Raw genomic sequence first — 12,783 nt, forward strand, 5'->3', positions numbered from 1 at the left:
AGAGTCCCATACCTGGAACCTTAGTAACCCTCCGCGCACCCCAGTCTCCGCTTGACCGGCTCTCCTCCGTCATTGTCTCTCGGACACCTTTTTGTTGTGAAGCCCGCCACGAGCGGCCCCCACCGCCCCCACTTCACAGATGCACACAGACGTACGTAGGCATGCACCCATAAACACATAGACGTATATGAAACATATATATATTCCCTGCTTTAAAACGAGTTTCTACTCAGCTATTCAGTAATCCGGCTGCAAATCTATTTATTTCTGCAGAAGCACAGGGTTATGGTAATTAAAGATTCAGCGGCTGCGTACTAAAGAATTAACAATACAAAACCTCAATTGATGTAATGCTCCTATTGAGGATTTTAAAAGTGTAAAAAGACAGCACTGAAATGACCTCCTACATGTAAAATGTATATTTTTATAGATATTCATGTATAGTATGTACAGTCTTAAAAGGACTGTGTGCAGTAAATACTGCAAAAATCACGTATATAACTAAACATATTAATATAACGGCACATACTGCTCATGTCTCTTCATTCCAGTCTATATTTGTAGTTGTGCACATACACCTTCATACATACATTCACATAAATCTCTTATCGATCGGGTCGCAGCCGTCGGGATCTCCCACAGGGCCAAGGCCCTTTTGTCCTCTTTCCTTTCAACCGAGCACAGTCCGTTACCTTTGGTAACTTCAATTCTCCGTCGTTTGCTCTGCCATGTGGTGTGCCTCAGGGATCCTTGCTGAGTCCGACCTTATTTAATATCTATGTGTCCAACTTGGCTAGGGTAATCACATCCAACCACCTGGGCATAACATCATATGCAGACGACACGCAATTGGTTCTGGCAGTTAATAACAACAGTGCAAAATGGCGCACAACTTCCAATAGGGAATGCTTGCAATCAGTACTTGGATGGCAGATCCCCGTCCGGTCCCCCATTTGGTGGCCAGCAGAATAGGGATCACCTCCGTCACCAGTTGCAAAGGTGAGAAATTTGGGGGTTATCTTTGACAATAAATTGTCATTCATGCACCATGCAAATACTGTTGATTCTTCATCATTCTACATCAATAAAATGATAAAGAAACTCCTTCCTTACCTTCCCATTTCTGCCGCTAAGACCCTTATCAGTACTTTATTCATGTCTCGCATCGACTACTGTAATCAGCTTTTCATTAATGCTCAGGAAAGAGTATTAAACAAGTTGCAATTGGTGCAAAATGCAGCAGCTAGACTGCTCACAGGTACTCCCAAATTTAAACCAATCTCCAACATTATTCGACATCTGCATTGGCTACCTGTTAGAAACAGAGCCAAGTTCAAAGCTCTGTGTATCGCCTTTAAATCAATGTACTCCTCCGGACCTAAGTTTTAAAAAATATCACTACGTTCCTATACTCCCTCAAGATGCCTACGCTCATCCTCAGCAAACCTCCTGATGGTACTGCGGACAAATAAAGTCTCATGGGGCGACAGATCCTTCCTAGTTGCCACTATTAAACTTTGGAATAGTCTCCCCCCCCCATATTAAGACAAGTCCGTCATTTCAAATAAAAACCTGGCTCTTTAATCAATGGTCACTGTTTCCCTGCTAGCATACTCCATAGCGCCGAGACACCCATGGGTATTTGCATGCTCAATAAATCTCATAAATAAATGAACATACGGAGATCTCGTGTGGGGTTATTGTTTCTGAAGCAGAAACATCCGCAGTTCTGGGATCCATAATACGTGGCAAACAGCGCATGTGTGTGAATTACAGACTTCAGCCTATAGGAACCTACGCCACTTGTTTCATATGCAACATAAAAACGCCTCCAATATATACCTACACGTTATGGTCCAATATTGACGTCAACAGCATAAAACACATTCCCAATGGCTTCTATGGGAGGCCCACAGCCACACACTCCCTGCTTCGCCCCTCCTCAAAGCGTGCGCCTACACACCACGGCCTTTCCTCGGAGCACTTGCACCACAACACGGCGCTGCGTTGGGTACACACAACACTGCCGAGGCCTTTCCTGCATGGTTCTTTTGTGGCACACACACAACGATGCCGAATAATTGAACTGCATTATCTTTTAATTCTGAAAATACGAGTTGTTGAAAAATTCATCAAATATGAGATTGTGAGTTAAACATTAAAATATGATGGGGGGTCTCCACTGTCTCTATCACACCACTTCCCCCATCATATCACGTTCCCGTGCAGTTTTCATCTCTCCGTTACTTGCTTGCGTCATTTCTCCCCTACAACTTCCTTTCTGGAACCCGCCCATTGACATGTCTCACTTTTCACGACCTCCTCCTGCTCGCAGTTTTTTCACTCTCACCTTTTGTCTCTACATCCTGACTCCTCCATTTCTTCTCCATCCTCTCTCTCCTGCACACACATCACTCCCACCTGGAAACACATTTCCTTTCTGTTGTTTCAACAACTGTGCGCCTCCTTCAAACATGGGGCCAGCACTCTGTGCGCTCCACAGAGAGACCAAGGATTGAATGTGCATGCTGTCTGAGCACCTTTATGATCTAGTGTCAGACACTGTGAAAAAGCTCTCTCTGCTTTCTGTCTAACACCCCCCCCCCACTCCGGAGCTCTCTGTGATGATCAACCTTGAAGCACCACGAGCTCACCCTAGAGGTGACTCGGTTCACTCTAAGCACTGTACATGAGTCAAATGCTGCATAAAAAACTGCAGAAATACAGCATGTGGCATAAGGAAATACTCTTGGGGACTAGGGACACATACATCATGGAATAAACAGTGCGGGACTGGGTTGCATCTTAAGGGTTTTAACATTCATTCTCAAGAAGAGATCTTTGTGTGAATTGTGTCCTGAAAGACTTTACTTCCCTTGTTTGCACTTCTGTCCACTTCAGAAACTTGACGCTTCTCCAGTACTTCACTAAATAAAAATTAAAATTATGGATGCTGCAGCATGTAAGGCACAACAAACCGTGATACTTATAAAAAGAGAGAGTTTTCCCTACTTAACCCAGAAAGGACCGGGAGATATAGCAACCAAAAAGAAAATTCCTTTCTGTGTATTTAAATTTTGAGTAAACAGTAACATTTGCTTTAATCAATTATATTAACAGCCCACCATACATTGCATTTGAGTAAAAATAAAACATTTGATGTATCTAAATATATTTTTATTTTATTTCTTGTTAAAAACTGTTTCTTTCATACACTCAGTATACACAATTTATTTAAAACAAAGTCATATAGATTTTTTCCAAAGAACATTTTACATGTATCCATTCAATTTATCATAACATAATACATAATAAAAAACAATCAAATAATACAATAAAAAAAATTGGCGACGCGTTTCGGTGCTTCGTTGTTTGGAACACCTTCCTCAGGACTATTTTAAAACATCTTCTTTATTTAGGGCAATTTTATTTTGCAGTACCAGAATTGATCCAGGAGTTGTAGTAAATATAGTGATTCCTCTTCCCTGCCATATCGTCAGAGAATTTATAGTTTGTGCAGAAACCGTCCGTGACATTAGCTGGACTCTTTCAAGCTTTTAGTCATGTTTCTTCCGTTTCTTGGTCTGGCCAAACGTGGTCCTATATTCTTCACGGAGTCGTGCATAGATCTTTCCTCTTTTTTAATTGAGGCGATCAGCAACGTCTCTCGTGTCAACGAACGCTCCGCCTGTCCGGTCTCCCTGGTTGCCCGTATCAGACTGATACAGCATATTTAGAGAAGAAGGAAAGGGGCACATACGCCCCCTAGTCTCCTGAAATCGTGCTGCACACACCACCACAAGTACACACAGTATCAGAGTAAGCCAAGGGGGCTGATAATGCAAAAGAAGGATGCGCTCATGCCCAAAACTGGGGGACATAAGCTAAATAATTGAGCTCCCCATGACCAATTCTAGACCTCGCCCCATCACAAAATATAGGACAAGAGGTGGACAACACACAACATTGGTAAGAGTACCCCTCTCCTAAAACCCGGCAAAACGCAGTGAATTAACTGCCCTCCAGTTCCATCACGGACTTGGGTACGATATAGAAGCAGGCAAGTTTCTAGGAGTCAAGACCCAATAGGAATGTCTAGACATGAGGAGGGACACAACAAAACTCTTAGCACCCCCCCCACCGGAACCCGAATAAGAGGTGTCTACTCACCTAGAGTTATCTGACTCTCTACAAAGAGCCCCAATGTACTTACCATTTGAACTCTCCTATATGCAGAATAATTTGCTGAGGTCTATGAATGCCTCATTGACGGGGCAACAAACACCTTTACGTGGCAGTCCCAAAAACATGAAATGCAGGTGGAAACTTTACACGTAATGGCTCTCACCATCGTGAACATGGCCAAGAAGGTCAATAAAATTGACCAGACTAATATAAGGTCACGGTCCACACAAGACTGCTTATGCAGAGATCGTGGACAAATTGTTAACATTGACATGAGCCTCGCCATACTGGTTGCTGAATGGAAGCTATAAACAACATACACTTCAGTTCACAACACACCAAGATAATCATAGGTGAGACATACAAGTCAGGCACATGGGCCTTGAAGACGGATATACATCAGGAGCACCAAAAAACTGTCCAAATGGAGACCAGGGAGGATACCGCCTGAAATGCTCAACCCAGTTCCAGAAACAAACTGGAAGAACAGCCCAAGGCAGACAATATAGCCAGAGACAGTGCAGAGGGGGCTGCACCTTCTATATAGGTGCCGCTAACCCAGGGAGCAAACAAACGTCTAAAGAAACATCAGAAACAAACAAACAAACACAGTCAAAATAAAAAGATGCCATTAAAGCGCACAACTGAGCATTAGCAAGAAAACGTCAACCAGCGACTGCTCCCATCTCAACCAAGCCTCTAAACCCAATATTTTAAACAGGAACGTAGCACTTGGAACAGCAGAAGGAGAATCACGCAAGAACCCCAACTAAAAACAAGCTCACATACACACAAGCAGTGCAGCACTCAGTCGGCGATATTTACAAACCAACAAATGGCAACTATATGCCAGGCTCACATATGCAGGCTAGGACGTCCGTAGTTCAGCGCATTATGAACATTCAAGTCAATCAAGGCAGGGAAGCCCCACCTCGGGTAGAAGACCCCAAGACACAGGTGCAGGAACAACGCCGAGCAGACCTCTTCTAATATTACATGGGACGCTGTCGATCAACGCACATCTAACGGAGGTCAGCCCAATTAGGTATATACAGCATAAAGGAAAACAGGTGTTAAAAAACAGGAAAGAAAACATACGAGGGAGCTCGGCAGACCAACAAAGGAAGAACACGGTCAGATAAATCACAGAGCCCTTCATGCATGCCACACCTGATAGGTCAGAGGAAGTCAGGCATGTACCAGCTCCAAGGATTATAGACTGAGCAACAATAGAAACAACACGAAAACATTTTACTAGGCCTCAGAGAGGGCACACCAGTGACACGACCAGTTGGTTGGCGCCCCAACTACCTCGACTAGGAGGATGCCCTCGGCCACATCCAACAGCCAGTTTCAGTACAATTGATGGGGTGGACCTCAAAAAATGATATTCATCCCACTGTATATATATATCCAGGGGTAACTCAGATGTTCTCAACTGATCAAACATATTAAAACTTATGCAATACATCCCCCCCTATTGTCATTTATGAAAAGCGAAGATGTAACAAGGACACAGTTCGACTTCAAAGGGTCCAGACAAATCAAGAGAATTGATTATAACATTGCGAGACTCCCAACACGTCCATCAAGGTACTTGAAGAAAAAGATCAGTTTGCTGACTGGGAGATTTCAGTGCATATGATAGAGAGCGTAAAATACCCACACATTCTAAAACAAGATCCCAAAGAAAGGGAACAAGGAGGGCAAAAGCCAATCTGTCCTACACAAACTTCAACATTCAGTACCAGCTAGAAGGCCCGGAAGCAGTTCGTAGAGTAACTACCACCCTGAGCACTATTCCAGATTCATATTCATACAATCAACTCTAATGAGTTGGGCTGGATCGCCGCCAACTTAGCCCAAGAGAAACCAAGTTACTCTGAGCACAATGCACATGAAGGCTTGGGGGTAGACCAGCCTAAAACAACAACCAATAGTGTGACCTGGAATGTGACGGTAATCAGTAAGATCCTACACAGTGAGGTTGCACCTGCATTTTTAGAGGAAGCTGACGTTATCTCTCTCCCAGATATATGGGCGCTAACACTAAAGCTGCTACCTGAGTACGCTGAATGCTATAAGCCCACTAAAAAGATTTATCTATTTGGGAGACCCTCTGGAAGTGTATTGATAATCATCAAGCACTCAAAGAAACTAGCTTTATTGGAAATAAACACCACATCGGAAATGGTCCAAGCAGATATTCCAAAAGGCTTCAGAGGAACCCAGTCAATATTAATTATCAACGTGTACTTTAATCCCCATGGAACCAACACGTTGGACAAACTAGAAAAGTTTATTTAGCATCTGGGAACACTAATAAGTTCACACACGTGGATAGACGTGATTTTATTGGGATACTTCAATATGCACCACCTGGCAGAAGTCAATTTGGAATCAGTACAGACTATAGAAAAAAAAACACACAGATTAATAATCCTCCCTCTTTCCGCAACCAAACCACAACTGACTATGTATTCCTGAGTCGGGGTCCAAATGAAGCCATCACAAACTTCAATGTGACCCATTGGGCAGAGCGATTGCGCCACCCTGATTGTGCAGTTGACCGTTTCGGGTGGGAAATGCAAACCGCTACCCATATTGAGAAGAACAAGAGGCGAAGAACACTTAAAACTCCTGCAAAGGATCAAATGGGCTATGATATCCGTGGGGAGGATAAAGGAATGGAAGAGAAAATGGAAAGGTTGGTCTATAGTGCGCCAAAAGCCGGAGATTGCCAAGGGCTGGACACCACTGGTTTTGGAGCTGCCTGTGCTCCTGCAAGCAAACGGCCAAAATAAGACCAAAAAAGCAACTAACTACAGGCTGGGATTTATGTCAGAGATTATAAAAAGCATGCAGAAAGTAAGGGCGATATACATGGGAAACAACAAATTAAAATCCATCATTTTGAAGCAGGAACTAACTATGGGAGCAAAGAAACACTAGCAACTCTTATGGGAGTACAAAAGAAATACACATGAGGCCACGTGAATTACATTTTTTTACCTAATAGCAGCCAATAAATACCAACAATTCTGGCAGTATGTCAATACCTTATGTCATGGGAAAAGCGAAAGGGGAAACTGTCCCAGCAGAAAAATGGATTGGTCATGTTACGACCTTTTATACCAAGCCGCAGATGAGTCTTCCCCAGACAAATCACTCTGCACACAAGGCAGAGGAAGATGTCATCACTTCTGCAGTACTAATGGAACATCTAGCACCGAATGACCAAATGGTCAACAAGGTACTGAAAAAGATCAGAAAGGGTGGGGCACCTGGACCAAGCAGCTTATCATGGACATTATTCAGAGAAGATCTGCAGTTCTGGGCCTCAGTTTTTGCTCCATTGTATGCTAAATGTAGACTATATGAAGATGTCTTGGACTCATGGAGTGGCTCCCTCCTGCAGCCCATTTTTAAGAAGGGTGATCAGACTTATCCCAGAAACTACAGGTTAATAGGTTTGCTGGACATTGATGGGAAAGCCTATGCCAGTACACTTCTACAGGAGCTAGCCAACTGGGCATCCACTGAGGCCTTGCTGTCCTTTTATCAAACAGGATTTCAAGCAGGAGGATCAACTGTGGACAACCTAGCCGCCCTCTCTCATTTAGCCCACCAAGCTGTTACTCATAAAACTCCAACAGTTTTTGCCTCCTCTATTGACTACTCCATGAGCTTTCACAGAGAAGTCTGGAACATACTCGCTCAGAAATTAGAGAGGTGCAATATCTGTCCCAAAATACTGCAGGCAGGGCTCTAAGTGGGGGGCTGAGCCGTTTTTTTATGGGGGGGGGGGGCCTCGAAAGGAGGCTCTAGGGAGATCTATTTTCGGGCCTTAAAGGTCAAGGGTAGGGTGAGCAGACGTCCCGGTTTTTGTTTGATGTAACTAGTGTGGGTAACATGTCTTGATAGTGAAATACTGCCAATTTCGTTTTTCACTATTGAAAGGCTATCTTGCGCATAGGATAACATGGGGATGCTGTGTGACATGTTTATTTGCATATCTTCCCATAACGGTAACGGCAAGATAGACATATGGAATCTGGTATCCCTGAACTCAGAATTTAATAACACATCCTATAGTGAGGATGGGTTTTAAATTCTACGTTTGAAAATAGCACTTTTAGAAAGTGGCTATTTTCCTGTTCAATCTTTCTGTGTGCCTCTGCCTGGTTGTGTATTAACTGGTTTGTGAGTGACAGAGGCTGGGGGCGACTCCAGGAGGCTGGCTGAGTCAGCACAAGGCTGAATAGACCCATCTGCAAGTAGAATGGTGGGAGGAGTAGCACCTGGGTCTCAATAGGGCTATGCCTGCCTGCCACAATGCTGGCTCCACCTCCTGCGGTGCGGTGCATCTGATGGCCCTGGCCCACACTCACAAAGGAAGAAGAGGTGCACTAGCAGAGTGCACCCAGAACTAGTTTAGATTGGGTCCAGGACCCCTCACACAAGAAGAACAAACACTTTTGAAGTATAAAAGTAGGACTGGAGCGCCAGTAAAAATAGATTAGGAACTTTGTGATCAAGAAGGAATCCATGCTGAGTGTCTGGGAGCTGACCTACAGTTGCTGTGATTGCTGAGGATGGGACTGTCTGCTGTGTGCTGTGTCCCCCTAACTTGAAGAGGAGCTTTGCTGTGTGCTTTGCCCCACTGAAGCCTGCCTGTCTCCAAGGGCATAAGAAGAGCTGGGAACTCAGGGATACAAAAGTTCTCCAGCACCGACCCTTCCAGCTGCTGTGTGGGTCTCTGCGCTGTGCCTTCGTGAAGCTGCCCCCCTGTGAAATCTGTCTCGGTGTGCTCATCGGCACAGCTGGGGCGTAAGGTCGTGAGGCCTGCTCCGCATCAAACGTGATCTGCCCCAGGATCGAGTCCCTCGCGCTCTGTGTGCGGATTAACGCATCGCTGAGGAACTTTGGAGCGCCTGCTTTGCCCCTGAGTGCTGTGTGCGCATTGACTCCACCGCCGCCCCTCGAGCTTGTTGTGTGCCCGAGGCCGGGTTTGCCGCTCTGAGAAGGAGCCTTGACACCCTGCCAATATTCACCATCACCGGCCCGGGATCGTCATTTCTTAGCCGCGCTCTGATTGGTTACAGCAACGAGGATTTACCCCAGTAACGCGGAGGTTTGTCAGGTGGAGCTACATTGTGTCTGGAGAGGCGCGAGGCAACCCCTACCAACCGGGTTTCCCTCGCGCTCATCATCGACTAAAGGAGCTGCCTCAACCTGAGGCCGAGGCGCGTCCCACCGGCGAAAGCGGCTTCACCGGAGATCAGCGCGGACTTTCACATCCTAAGGTAACCGGTAACAAGAGTTTGCACAGGGGGGAGATTATGATCACACATGCTACCGGCGGGCCTGCCTTCTCTTTACAGGTCGCTCTGTTGCTACTTACGTGTCAGTGGCGTAACAAAACTTAAGGGGGCCCCCCTGCAAAGTACCTCGAGGGGGCCCCCTCTGACCACACTCAGGAGCTTCGGGAGCCCTGCATCGTGGGGGCTGCGGGGGGCCTTTGTTAATTGAAATTAGACAGTTTCCCTTAAGTGTGTAATAAGAGAATAATTAAAGAAAAATGGGAAGGAAGTGCTCACTTAAAACCAGCTCAGCAAACTTTGGGCACATTTGCATCGATTACTGTGGAATTTCTCTCTGGTGATGGTTAAATTTGTTCCAGTCTTGAATTGGCATTTTCCCCTAACAACAATATGTGGTGTAAAAGCCACCATTCAAATCAATTTTTGTCTGTATTTATCCATTTTTATTTTTTGCTATTATTCTATGAAGCGAAGCAGAAGTCTATTCTTGTTCCACTGCACAATGAGAGATCCTTTCAGGAGCAGCACAAAATGAAGAGTAACATCTGCCTGCCAAATGGCACTTCAATTAAACATTGTTGATCACTGGAGTAAACTATTCATGTTTTGTTGCAGATAAGAGGCTTAATATTCTCGTTGCGTGACGCAAGGCCTTATCACCTGGAAACCAAAATCAGCAGAAGAAATCAGCAGAGGAAGATTTTCTTTTCTTTTTCAGATATACCAGTCCAGCCTTCAAGAAGTAAGTTCTAAATTTTACCATGGCTACTAGTAGCTTATCTGCTCTGAAGCGCAAGTCTATGCAGTCTTCAATGATTGACTTCCTACCGTAATTGTAGCGCCAGCGTGTTACAGGGGAGTCTTGTCCAGTGCAACCAACTAGTGATGAGGCTAGTAAAACTCAGTAAGAGTCTCCCAAGGACAGCCCACCTTTACAAAGACTTCAATGTGTGCCAGAGAAAAAAAACCTCAAAATCCCTGACTGCTGGAACACTTAACAGTGGTATTACTTTCAAGAGGAATATAAATGGTTGTATCTTAAGTCAGGCAATATTGGATGTTCTTCCTGCAAACAGGCTCAATCAACAGGTCTTCTTTCAGTGCACAATGACACCCAGGGCAATGCTCATAAATAAAGAGTGGGCAGATAGCGAGGTTGGTCTTTCCGGTGACGGAAAAGCTTCCAGGCAGAAACAGCTCAGGAAGAAGATTAAGAAGCATAAGGTGAGCGCTGGTCACTTGGCAGCTGAAGACATTCTTACAGCTCAGTAGGAAAATACATTGGTGGTGACAGTACACAAATGTAATGCAAAACATATGGAGAACACATGCAGGGTATTTGACACTGCCTACTACTTGGCAAAAAAAGATCGCCCTTTCACTGACCACCCTGATCTAATTCGCCTTCAGGCAAAGAATGGCAGTGCAATGGGCCGTGTTTTGCACAGCAATGTGACTGCAACTGAAATAATAAAACACATTGCACTGGAAATGCAACAAAGATTGGTCTGTTATATCAAACAATACAAACCAAAGATCATAGTATTAATTGATGAAAGCACTTCTATTAGCAATGCTTCTACCTTCATCATCTACCTTCATTTTTGGAAATGAAAGTACCCCAGTGACCATCTATTTCGGTCTGCTGGAGCTGGCAGAAACAAATGCCCTTGGCGTAAAGACAGCTCTCCTAAGCTACTTCGAAAAAGTTGGACTCACAAAAAGTCTGCTACATGATATCTTGATTGCAGTATGTTCAGATGGAGCAGCTGTAATTTTTGGTAAAAAAGGAGTAGTAGTAGCATTACTGAAATCAGAATTTCCAAATCTTGTACTGACATGGCACTGTTTGGCTCACAGACCAGAACTTGCTGTGGCAGATACAGTTGATGAGGTTGCCGGGGTCAATCACTTCAAGATTTTCATGGACTCATTGTATGCCACATACAGCATGTCACCAAAAAACCAGAGAGAGCTAAATCTGGTCGCCAGCGAGCTATGTGTACAGCTTCAGAAGATGCTTGATACTAGATGGGTAGCATCCAGTTACAGATCTGTGAAAGCTGTTTGGAACTGCTTCCCTGCCTTATGCAAACATTTTGAGAATGCTTCTAAAGACCCATCCAGACCCATAAGAGACCGGAGTAAGTATGAAGGTCGCTTGAAGAAGCTTACATCCTATTCTTTTATCAGAGATTTGGGGGTAATGTGTGATGCACTTCAAGAGCTCAAAGACTTATCACTCTCCTTACAGAGGAGGGACATTACAATTGTTAATGCCCACAGACTTTTGGTTAGTCAAGTACGTATATTTAGAGCAATGAAGGACTCAACAGCGGAGTTTGCTTCTGCGGCACAGAGAGCAGTTGACGAGGGAAAATTCAAGAATGTTCCTCTTTTCCATGGTAGAAGTAACGCTGTTGCCCTTAATCCAAATCAGTTTTACCAAAGTCTGTCTGTAAATATCAATAAACGATGTGCCCCGGATTCTGAGAAATAACTTATAGCTAGCTTCAGTGTGCTAGATGCAGGCAACTTGCCTTCTGGTGATGAATGCATTCTTTATGGTGAAACGAGATCCATAAACTATGTTCAGAGTTTCAGCTGCCAGCAAGAGATACTATCCAAGCTTTTAGACTTTTCAAAGATTTTGGTGGAAAGAAAACCCCTCAAGCATTAAAAAAGTTATTAGTTTGCATGGAAACCCTGCCAGCAAGTAATGCGGATTGCGAGAGAGGTTTCAGCACAATGAACTTAATTGCTAGTCCAACAAGGGCCTTTCGTCTTGTAGAGACCATTTCTTCATGCTTATGGGGAAAACTCAATGGTCCTCCATTTGAAACATTTGACGCAAAGCTGTATGTAAAAAGTTGGCTGGCGAAAGGTAGAAGGTCTGCTGAAGAAAATTGTTGTGAGAAACCCCAGCAAAATAGACACAGTGAATATCTTCAAGGGTTTTGGGAAATCCTGCAATAGATTTCTAAGTAATGTAAACAATTTGTAATTTTTTTTTAAAGTGTTTGGTATTTTATGGCTTATACTTCATAAATATACTTTTTTGCCTATTTTATTATCCTTTGCTGGATGCGACTTCATGATTTTCTCAAGCACACAATGCTAGTTATCTTGATTTAGACCAAGCCCCTACTCGGATAGGCCACACCCCTTTAAGCAATTTGCCACACCCCTTTTAGAGCACCCCCAGTTTTTTCCCCACTTTAAAGCCCTGACTGCAGGCCATCATGTCACTCTACACCAGGACATGGGTAAGTTT

General features: G+C 44.2%; 1 protein-coding gene and 1 pseudogene across 6 annotated transcripts in view; both read left to right on the forward strand.

Annotated features, from left to right (window-relative positions):
- Positions 1 to 12,783, forward strand: part of LOC144761789 (uncharacterized) — a 367,002-nt gene that overhangs the window by 16,693 nt on the left and 337,526 nt on the right. The window lies entirely within an intron of this gene.
- LOC144761410 (E3 SUMO-protein ligase KIAA1586-like) lies at positions 10,271 to 12,485 on the forward strand (annotated as a pseudogene).

Source organism: Lissotriton helveticus, chromosome 6 (assembly GCF_964261635.1).
Source record: "Lissotriton helveticus chromosome 6, aLisHel1.1, whole genome shotgun sequence".
NCBI classification, from domain to species: Eukaryota; Metazoa; Chordata; class Amphibia; order Caudata; family Salamandridae; genus Lissotriton; species Lissotriton helveticus.